The sequence below is a fragment of the Sorex araneus genome, chromosome 2, assembly GCF_027595985.1.
Source record: "Sorex araneus isolate mSorAra2 chromosome 2, mSorAra2.pri, whole genome shotgun sequence".
NCBI classification, from domain to species: Eukaryota; Metazoa; Chordata; class Mammalia; order Eulipotyphla; family Soricidae; genus Sorex; species Sorex araneus.
Window position 1 is genome coordinate 224,145,997 of NC_073303.1, and position 10,620 is coordinate 224,156,616.

Consider the following 10,620-nt stretch of genomic DNA (forward strand, 5'->3'; position numbering starts at 1 on the left):
TTACTTGTCCTTATTTTTAATTTATTTTTTCTAAATTCAATTTTGTTCGCTTGTTTGTTTGTTGGCCACCCTTGGCGATGCTCAGGTCTTTGTCCCAACTTCCTGTGCCCTGTGCTTAGGGCCTGAGTCCTCTCAGGGAACTGCATGCGATGCGGAGGATCGAACTGGAGCCCGAGAAATGCACGGCAAGTATCTTAACCTCTGTACCATCTCTCCGATCCTGAGGACAATTATTTATTTATTTTTGTTTTGGTTTTTGGGTTCACACCCGGCAGTGCTTCGGGCTTACTCCTGGCTCTGCACTCAGGGATCACTCCCGGAGGGTCTGGGGGACGGTGCCAGGGATCGAACCCAGGTTCCCCACTTGTCAGTACCCGCTGCACTATCACTCCAGCCCCCCTGAATACAATTATTAAAAAATTCATTCTTGTGGGGCTGAAGTGATAGCACAGCAGGTAGGGTGTTTGCCTTGCACGCGGCCAACCCGGGTTCGATTCCCAGCATCCCATAGGGTCCCCTAGCACCACCTGGAGTAATTCCTGAGTGTAGAGCCAGGTGTAACCCCTGAGCATTGCCAGGTGTGACCCAAAAAGAAAAAAAAAAAAATTCATTTTTCCATTCCTGTAAATCAGAAAGGGTTCTCCTAGTCAATGAATCTCTATTAGATATGGCCAAATTCCTTCATTTTTGCTTGTATTTTGGTTGTGTTTGGGGGGTGACCATACCTGGCAGTGCCCAGGGTTTACTCCTGGCTCTGCTCTCAGAGATAACGCCTGGTGAGCTCAGGGGACCATATGGAGTACTGAGAATCAAACCCAGGTTGAATGCGTGCAAGACAAATGACCTACCCACAGTACTACCTCTCCGACTCCAGATTCCTTCATTTTTCAGATGAGGAACTAGAGATTCTAAGAGTTTAAGTAGGTTTGTCTTCTGTGTTTCAAATAGGATCATTTTCTTCCTCATCTCTACCATTAAGACCCTGAAGAGTAAATGGGGCCAGAGAGATAGTACAGGGTTAAGGCACTTGCCTTGTACAGGTCAACCCCAGTTCAATTCCTGACACCATATGTTGTTCCCTGAACCTTGCAAGGAGTGATCCCTGAGCACAGAACCAAGAATAACTTCAGAGCATTGCTGGGTGTGCCTCTCCCACAAAAATCGATCAATCAATTAATAACAATCCCAAAGATTAAACACTGAGGATCTGATATAGCATTTCTCTTTTCACCCAAGAGGCATCTCAGTCAATGCTACTGACTACTAAATTGATTACAAGGTTTTGATACTGGAGTTAAAACAAAAAGACCAAAGAGATAAATGGAAGATAATAGTTATGTTCAGTGGTAAAGGATTTCCAAATAGCTTGAGAGTTAGGTAAACCACTAAGGAAGATGGCTAGAGGCCTGTGGGGCTGCCTTAACTAGTCCCCAGGAGCTGGGAAAGAAAGAGTTTGGGGGAAAAAAAATAAAGAGTTTGGGGGGCTAGAGCGATAGCACAACAGATAGGGCATTTGCCTTGCACGTGGCTGACCCGGGTTCGATTCCCAGCATCCCATATGCCCCCCCCTCTCCAGCACCGCCAGGGTTGATTTCTGAGTGCAGAGCCAGGAGTGACACCTGAGCATCGCTGGGTGTGACGCAAAAAAAAAAAAAAAAAAAGTAAAAAGAAAGGGTTTGGGCCCAGCTGATTCGCTTTTGTTCTTCCCATGATCACCAGAGTCCTTCAGCTCTCTCTAGTGACCTTGAATCTCAGATTTTCCAGAATGTGACTATGTCAACTATTTCTCTAAAACCAGTGAGAAGTTCCAGAAAAGGGCTGATTCTCTATCTCCAGCTTTCACAGCCCTGGGCCAGCAGTAAGGCAAGCATGGAGGACAGGAAGAGGACCCTCTTCCAGAAAGGTGCTGGGCAGAGGAGGACGAGGCTAGAGAAGGGCCTGGGGCAGGGGCCGAGGGGGGACGCTGAGATGGGGCAGCCCCCAGCGAGACCACTGGGCCTCTTTGTTCCTGGTCTGGCCTGAGAGAACCCAGTGGGCAAAGTATTTCTTCTCCAGGATTTTGGGAGCAACTAGAAGCGGAAGAGAGTACCAAGGAGGAACATTCCAGACATTCCTTTTCGAGGATCTTAGAGAGAAGACAGGCCCGAGGGTCACTCTGAGCCCAGTGGCTGGTGGTGGATCGGCTGGCAGCCTGTCTGTCCACTCACCTGTATCCTCAGGGCTGCCTTGCCTCTACATTCAGCATTCTGGAGACCTTTTAGTTCACTAGTTGCTTTGGTTTGGGGGCCTCCCCAGGCAGTGCTCAGGGGATACTCCTGGCTCTACTCAGGAATCACTCCTGGGGTGCTCAGAAACCACATAGGGCACAGGACCCAAGCACATGCAAAGCAAAGGCCTTCCCCTCTGTCCTATCACTCGGGCTCCTCATCCTTTGTTGTGTTGATTGTTTGGGGGGGTCCCTCTGTCAACTGGGGGTGGGTCAGAAGTCAGCCCCAATACATGGGAGGCAGGCTGTAACTCTCAGCCTGGTCCAGGCCCGCGGATTCTTCCCAGCCAGCGAGTGTCCAGGCACAAGGCCGCCACAGAGGACGAAGGCTGGGGGAGATGCAAGTGGGGGACCAGCTATGGGTGTCGGGTGCGTCTCTACCGCCTGAACCCTGGTCCCCGCGGTTTCTCCCGGCTGCCGTGAGCACCCGTGGTATGTGCTCATGGCATGTGGCGTGTGTCTTTGTGTGCCGGGGCAGGGGCGCCCTGTGGTGTGCCTGCGTGGGGAGGGGGTGAGGATGAGCGTCGGCTCCCTCTCCTCCTCCTCCTCCTCCTCCTCCTCCTCCTCCTCCTCCTCCTTCTCCCCCAGTCCGGCTCCCATCTGGCCTTGATCAGTGGGTCCCCGGGGAGGCAGCCGCGGTTTCGGATATAGGAAAATGTTCCAGGAAGCGGCCACTGTGCTGGGCCCTGCTCAGGCTCCCCCAGCGGAAATCGTTCCAGGAGGGAGGGGGAAGGGGAGGTTGAGATAGGATGGGGGGGTGGGGGGTGCCCCGGGCTGCCCGTTCCGAGGGAGCGGGCAGGAGAAGTCGATGGGGAGCTCGGGTCGGGGAGGGACCTGGGAGCCTGGGAGTTGCTCGGGCCTCCGGCCGAGGGTTACCCCGTCTTCCCAGGGATGCCCCAGCACTGGGGTTCAGGGGGGCTTAGTCCTTGTCTGGCCCTGATCGCACGTTCCCCACACGGGGGGCCAGGACCCCTGGGTCTCGCCTAGCAGCGGGGCATCTCGGCGAGCGGGGAGGCGACGGGTCCAGCCCCCTCTGCTCCCCACCGAGGGGGCTTTGAAGCTGGGATCCAGGGCCGGGAGGGCTGCCTAATTGGCATAATGGAGGTTAATGGGGCGCTGGAGGGGGCGGCCACGCTCCGAGATCAAAGCGGCCGGCTCCCCCCGCCCCCCCACCCCGCCGCCGCAGCTGGAGGTCACCGCGGCGGGGGCGGGGCGCGGCGCGGGGCCAGCCGGCAGGGGGTGCTCTGCGCCCTCGCAGCGGCCGACCCCCGGGCCGGGCGCGGGGTCCGGCGGCGGCGCGGAGACTGGGCGGGGCCGCCCGCGCCCCCCGCCGCCGCCCGCGCCCCTCCCCCGCTGGCGCGCCCGCTCGGGCTCTAATCGGCGCGGCGGCCGCAGCGGGCAGAGTCAGCGCCGCCAGTCTCCGGGACGCGACTCCCAGCAATTGTGGTCGGGACCGCAGATATGCAGCTGCCTCCTGCCCGGGCGCCCGGCCCGGCCCGGCCCGGCCCGCCCGCGCCCCGCCCCCGGCCCGCCCGCCCGGCCCGGCGCCGCCCGGCGCGCGGGGACACTGAGGCACGCGGGACCCGCGCCGCGCCCCGCCTTCGCCTGGGCCTCTGCGGGCACCACCTGGAGCTGGGCGCGGGGGGAGGGGGCTGAACGGCCCCAGACCTGCCCTAGCCAGACCCCCCCACCCCAGTCTCAGCAAGTCGAGGGCTGATCTGAATCCGGACGCGGGCCCGGGGGTCCCATTGAGACTGAGGAGGGGGTTCCTGGGTCCCCTGGATTCTCCAAGCCGGACAGTGTGGGAAAAGGATGCGCAGGGGGCTTACAGGGCTTCCCCTGTTGGAGGAGGAGAGTGAGGGGTGGGTGGCCGAGGGAAGCCCAGGGGAGGCCGGGTCCGCAGCCACCCTGCAGCCCGCGACCGCGCGCAGCCGCTGTCAAGGACCATTCTCAGCACGTCCAAAACGCCTGCGTGGGCCCGGGCACCCACACCCACACCCCCTTCTCGAGGCCAGGACCCGTGTCACCTCCTCAGTAACACTGCAACCCCGCTGCTGCTCCAGCCCCAGATGGTTCTCCTCGTTCCGAATTCCGCCCTCCTCCAAACCCTGACAGTACCAACACACTCGGTTTGCAAAACAACTTCCAGGAGCCAGGTAAGGGTTCCTGTGTGTTTCTGGTGTTTGCAGGGGCCACACCCAGCAGTGCGCGTCAGGGCTCACTCCTGACTGTCCTCAAGGATCATGCCTGGCAGTGCTGAAGGACACAGGGGTGCCAGGAGTCAACTCCAGCCCTTCTCCGTTCTTAAGACTCTAAGGCATCAAAGGTTAAAGGCCTTGGGGGGGCAAATTGACATTATAGTGATTAGGGCATTTACCAACACCCCGTATGGCCCCCCAAGCACTGCTGATCCCCGAGCACAGAGCCTGGAGTAAGCCCTGAGCACCACCAGGTGCTACCCCCCAAAAAAAATATATATAAAAAAAGCAAAGGATAGGGCCAGAGAAAGAGGCCAAGGGTGAAGGTGAAGACACTCGCTGGTAAACAGCTAACCCTGGTTGGGTCAATCCCAGGCATCACATGATCCCTCGAATCACCTCCAAGAGCAAACCCCGAGCACAGAGCTGGGAGTAGTCCCTGAGCACCATCAGTATGTTCCCCCCAGAAAAAGCCAGGCGAACTAGAACTAGCCTGTCGAAGGTGACATGCTCACTCAGATCTGCCCGCAGCAGCCTTCTCTCTCCACGGACAGGGTCATCTCCCCAGCACGCAGCACATGCCCACATGGAGCCCCGAGGACCGAGTTCAGATCCCTTGCACGGCTGATCAGACCTTCTCGCTCTGGGGACACACTCCATAGTTCTCAGAGGCTCTTTCCAGCTTGTTTTGGGGGCGTCACTCCTGGCAGTACGCGGAGGCTGGTGAGTTCCAGCCCATTGAGTGTCCCTCTGGCCCCGATCAGACCGTCTGTCATCTTCTGCTGTCACACTCAACTCTTAGCACCTCAAAAATGTTAATCCTGGGCCAGGCCGGAGAGATAGTACAGGGGTTTAGGCACTTGCCTTGCTGGTGGCTGACGCCAGTTCTAGCCTCAAGCACCACCACAGTGATCCCTGAACACAGAGCCTGGAGTCAGCCCTGGGCACCAGGCGGAGGCCCCTAAATTGCATCAATAGGGGTTTTCAGCATGAGAATAGGAGATCAAAGTGGTAGGATAGCCTGGTGGGTTGGAGGGAAACAGGAAGGAAACAAGTTAGAAGGGGGCTTCAGTCAGAAAATGGTTGAGGAGGGGCCAGAGCTGGTTGAGGAGCTGGCGAGATAGTCCAGTCGGCAGGGCCCTTGTACACAGCTCACCCCGTACCCCATATGGTCCCCCAACCCCCCAGGGGTGATCCCTGAACACAAGGTCAGGAGTAAGCCCTGAGCACAGTAGGGTGTGGTCCCACAAAAAAAAAAAGAAAGAAAGAAAGAAAGAAAGAAAGAAAGAAAGAAAGAAAGAAAGAAAGAAAGAAAGAAAGAAAGAAAGAAAGAAAAAAAGAAAGAAAATGGGGGCTAGAGCCATGGTACAGCAGGTAAAATGCTGCCTTCCATGGCTGAGCAGGGCCCGACCTGCAGCACTGCACAGTGTCCCCGAGACACCAGAAGTGGCCTGTCCAGCCAGCTGGGGCCCAAACATCAGAAGGAAAAGACACACAGGGAGAAAATGGCTGACAAACACTGGGGCCAGGTTCTGACTTCAGACGGTCTCCTGGAGCACCACGGCGTAGGGCGGAGGAGCCAAAAGGCAGGGAGAGATCCTTGTACTCTGCGGAGCCACAGCAAGTCAGAAGAAGTGAAGCGGAAAGGTGTATCCCAGGTTTGGGAAGACCATTCCTCCAGCCTCCTCGGTCCCGCTCCTAAGGGTAGACTATCAGGATGCCAGCACCCCAAGGTCTATTCGCTTTGTCCATAATAGATTTCATATATCACTCCAGGGGATCATATGTATACACACATATATCACTGTCACTGTCACTGTCGTCCTGTTGCTCATCGATTTGCTCGAGTGGGCACCAGTAACGTCTCCACTGTGAGACTTGTTACTGTTTTTGGCATATCAAATACACCATGGGTAGCTTGCCAGACTCTGTCGTGTGGGCGGGATACTCTCGGTAGCTTGCCAGGCTCTCCGAGAGGGATGGAGGAATTGAACCTGGGTTGGCCACGTGCAAGGCAAACGTCCTACCCGCTGTGCTATAGCTCCAGCCCTCCCCACATATATACACATACATATATACATATATCTCACATGTACATACATACATTCATATACACACAAGAGACAGAGACACAGAGAGTCACTTTCTAGAGATGATTTCTAGAAAGGATGCTTTAATTCAGTGCCCATTTGCCCTTTCCAGTGCCCCCCCTTCCCCACCTCCCGCCGGCCCAAGGCAGGTTCTCTTGTTCTAGGGTCAGCTTCCCTCCAGACCCTTTGTTTTGTTTTGTTCGGGGTCCCCCAGCTGCACTCCGTCTTCTGTGCTCAGGGATCACTTGTGGCGGTGCTGGGGATTGAACCCAGGTCTGCCACGTGCAGTGACGGCTACCCATAATACTTTTTTTTTTTTAATTTTGACCTGCCTTCCCACGAGCTTTTGTCTGGGCTCAGATGGCCGCCGAGGCACCGAGCAACAGAGAGCTGGCGGCAGGAGACAGCTGGGTCCCGGAGGAGGCATGGGACTGTGCCTAGCCGAGAGGGAGCACTTGAACTGCAAGGCCCGTACAAATGAGCACTGGCGTGGGGCCCCCTTTCCGATCCTCTTAGTTGTGTCCCTTTCTCCCAAGTCTTCCGCTCTGCCACCCAGGATGGAAGTCTTCCCTCACCCCTGCCTGAATCTCACACCCAGCTCCGGTCAAGGCAGTGTTCCCCGCGCCCCCCACCCCCCTTCCTTCTCTCTCTCTTTTTGGGGCTGAGTGAGGGGCCACACTTGGCCGTGCTCAGGGCTTTCTCCTGACTTTGTGCTCAGGGACCACTCCCTGCAGTGTTTGGGGGACCATGTGGGATGCCAGAGATCAGACTGGGGTCAGCCGCGTGCCAGGCAAGCGCCTCGACCCCTGCGCTATCTCTCCGCCCCGCTTCTGTCTCTTATCTCTATCCCACCCATCTCTGTGTGGCCTTTCCGGCAGCCCCTTTTGTCTCTCCGTTCTCCTGGCTCTGGGTGCCTGTTTCTTTCCTGTCCTCTGCTTTCTGCCACTGGTATCGCTACTGGAGACAAGGGCTGGGGCTGGGTACACGGGGGGTGGGGGCTAGTGGCCAGACCAGGGGCCCGGGACATGAGCGCAACTTTCCAAACATCTCTTCCAGGCCCCTGTGGTCGGGGAGCTCCACCGAGGGAGAGATGAGTCAGCGGCAGGGCCGCAGAGCTAGGGGGGCCTGGGTGGGGGTGGGGAGGCCGGGGTTCCCCAGGGCCAGGGAGATCACTGGGGCCATCTGGGTCTCTGAAGGCAGGGACCAGTGAGCACAGTGGAGGGGGTAGCGGCACCGGCCTTGCAGGCAGTAATCTGTAGGGCTGGCAGCGCCCCCCATGGTCACCTCTATCTGCAGATTCTTGTAGGAAGAGGGTGCTGGGGTCAGGGCTGGACGCTGGGTCTGTGTCTGGGACTTGAGTTCCGGGGTCCGGTAGAAATGTGTGTATTGTTGTGAGCACCTGTGGGTCCATGGTGACGTCGGGGGTCGGGGGGGGGGCATTCCAGGTGAAGACGGGTCCTGGTGCGAGTGTGGGTCGTGGAGGGGGTCAGCGAGGTCTGCCCATCGGCGCGGCTGCGGTGTATCTCCGTGATGCGCCCTCTGCCCTCTGAGTGTGTGGGAGTGTATCACAGAGTGTGTCACTCCTTTGGTGTGTGTTAGGGCGTGGCGCGAGGGCTAAGCCAGGGGCTCTATTTGTTGCTCACCGGGGCTTTCTCAAGGGCCACCAGGTCTAGAGCAACAGCCCTGGAGGGTGGCGGAGGGCAGGGGGTGTTGTGGGTGGAGGCGGCGCCCCAGGAGTAGGGACCAGAGTCTCCCCAGCTCTCCCTGGCCCCACTGCCCTTCCCAAAGGGCTCCATTCAGGAGCACTGAGCGGGTTCCGATGAGGCCCCCTCTGACCTAGAAATCCCGCCCGCCCCGGCTTGGCTTCCCTTTTGCAGGGGGGGGGGGCGCCGCAGGGTGGCGGCGGGGCAGGGAGGGGTCCCTGCGGCTGAGTTCAGTCCCGGGTGGAGAGATCAGAGAGGCACCATCCCTCCGTGTCCTCCAGGGCGTCCATCTCTCAGAGTTCAGTGTCTGGGTGGCCATGGGCGGAGGCTGAGGGGCCCCCAGGGTGGTGGTGGGGGGTGGTGGATAGAAACCAGATGCCTAGGGGGTTTATACTGGAAGGCCCGGAGCCCGCAGCCCTCCCCGCCCTGCCACATGGCGCCTCCACAGGCCGGCCTGCCCCACCCCTTGGGAGGCTGGGCTGACAGGGGCCTCGGTCAGGCCTGGGTGGCGTTCCCCCGGCCGGCCCGGAGCTCTGGGAGTAACGCTGGAGGTGGGGCCGGACACCAGTCTCAGCGGCAGGACTTTCTAAAAAAGGGTGTGGTTGCAGTCTCCTTGGGGCTGCAGGCCTGCAGGCGGCAGCTGGGGACTCTGGCACCAGCCTTTGGGAGGGGCCCCGTGTCCAGGGGCTCACATCTTTTGGGGGACCCTGCTCCCTCCCTCCCTCCCTCCTCCCTCCCTCTCCCTCCATCTCCTGCCCCTTCCCGGGCAGGATTAGGGATTAAGGCCCCCCGGGGGAAGTGGAGAAGATTCCCCCTCCCCCCCTTATCTTTTTACTCCAAACCCTGTTTGTTCGGCTTTCACATAGTTTTCTCCATCCTTTCCCCTTTTTCCTTTCTTCTTCTTTTCTCCAGGCTTATTTGAACCCCAACCCCCTGCCACTCACACACACACACACACACACACACACACACACACACACACACACACACACACACACACACACACACACACACACCTACCCACCTAGGTTTTTCTGCTCTGCCTCAGTTACCCCCACCTACTTGGTTTCAGGCTTCCCTGAACCGAGTTTCTCCAAAGCTGCCCCTCTCTGCGGCTGGGGTGACAGTACAGCAGGGGAGGCGCTTTCCTTACACGTGGCCAGCCAGGTTGGATCCCTGGCACCCCAGATTTGTCCCCTCTGAGCACCACCAGGAGTAATTCCTGCGTGTAGAGCCAGGCGTGACTCCTGAGCATCTCTGGTGACCCAAAAACGAAGGAGAGAGAAAAAAATCCTCTCTCTTCTCATCCCCAAGTTCTGAATGGGGGGCCCCAGAAATCCACCTGGCACCTCAGACTAGACAGCCCCCACCAGGGGGAGACTTCGAGGTCACAGGGACACCCCACCACGGGCACTTCCTCTTGGGCAGACGGGTGGGGTGGCCCATGTAATCATCGAACACAATTATGCGCTATTTATACTCGTCCCTGCCCCCCACCTGCCTGGCAGCTTAACCCTCTGCCTCCCCCGGAGAGCCTGGGGCTGTCTCCTCTGACCTGTCCTTCGAGAGTCATTGTCTCCTCATCCTTGTGCCTCCGAGCCTCCTTCTTTGCCTTTTTTGGATTTGGTTTTGTTTACTGCCACGTACTTGCTGTTCTGTTTTGCTCCCGTCTTCTGTCTTCTTCCGTTATTCCGAAGGGTTCTCTGGATTTACTCAAATGATCTCATTTGCCGAGTCTCTTAGTCTCTTTCTTCTTTGCCTTTATCTGCCAGGGCCCCCCCGCTGGTTCCCTAACACTTGCCAAAAAAATTGGGCCCGCAGGGCTGCTTGGAGATTGATTAGAGCCCAGAGGCCCTGGGCCCGGTTCTCCCTCACACCTGCTGCTTTGACCACGTCACTGTCACCGGGAGTGGGGGAGTCTCACTCTGTCCCTCTCCCCACCCCCCCGCCTGCCCCCTGCAGAGCAAGCAAAAGGAGCAAAGGGATGGGGGAATTTGGCGCAGAAGAGTCAGAAAAGCAGGACAGGGTGGAGACAGGAGAGGAGGTAAGGCCTTCACCTGGGGGTCAGCCCCCAGCACCACCCAGAGCTGATCCCTGAGTGCAGCCAAAAAGCAAAACCAGAAAGCGAGCAAGTGGGGGGGTGGGGATGGAGAGAGCCCATTGTCTCCTGGGCAGGGAGAGGGGGAGGGGTGTGACCCGCAGGACCAGCCCAGCACCCGGCCCTGCTGGAGGGTCTGGCTCCACCACTGGGGTCCCTTCCTGCCTCCCTTCCTGCCTCCCAGCGACTAGCCTCCGGGCCCAGGTTCCTGCTCACAGACCCTGGGTCTTCCTTGCCCAGCCTGGTCCCCATTCTGATGAGAAGT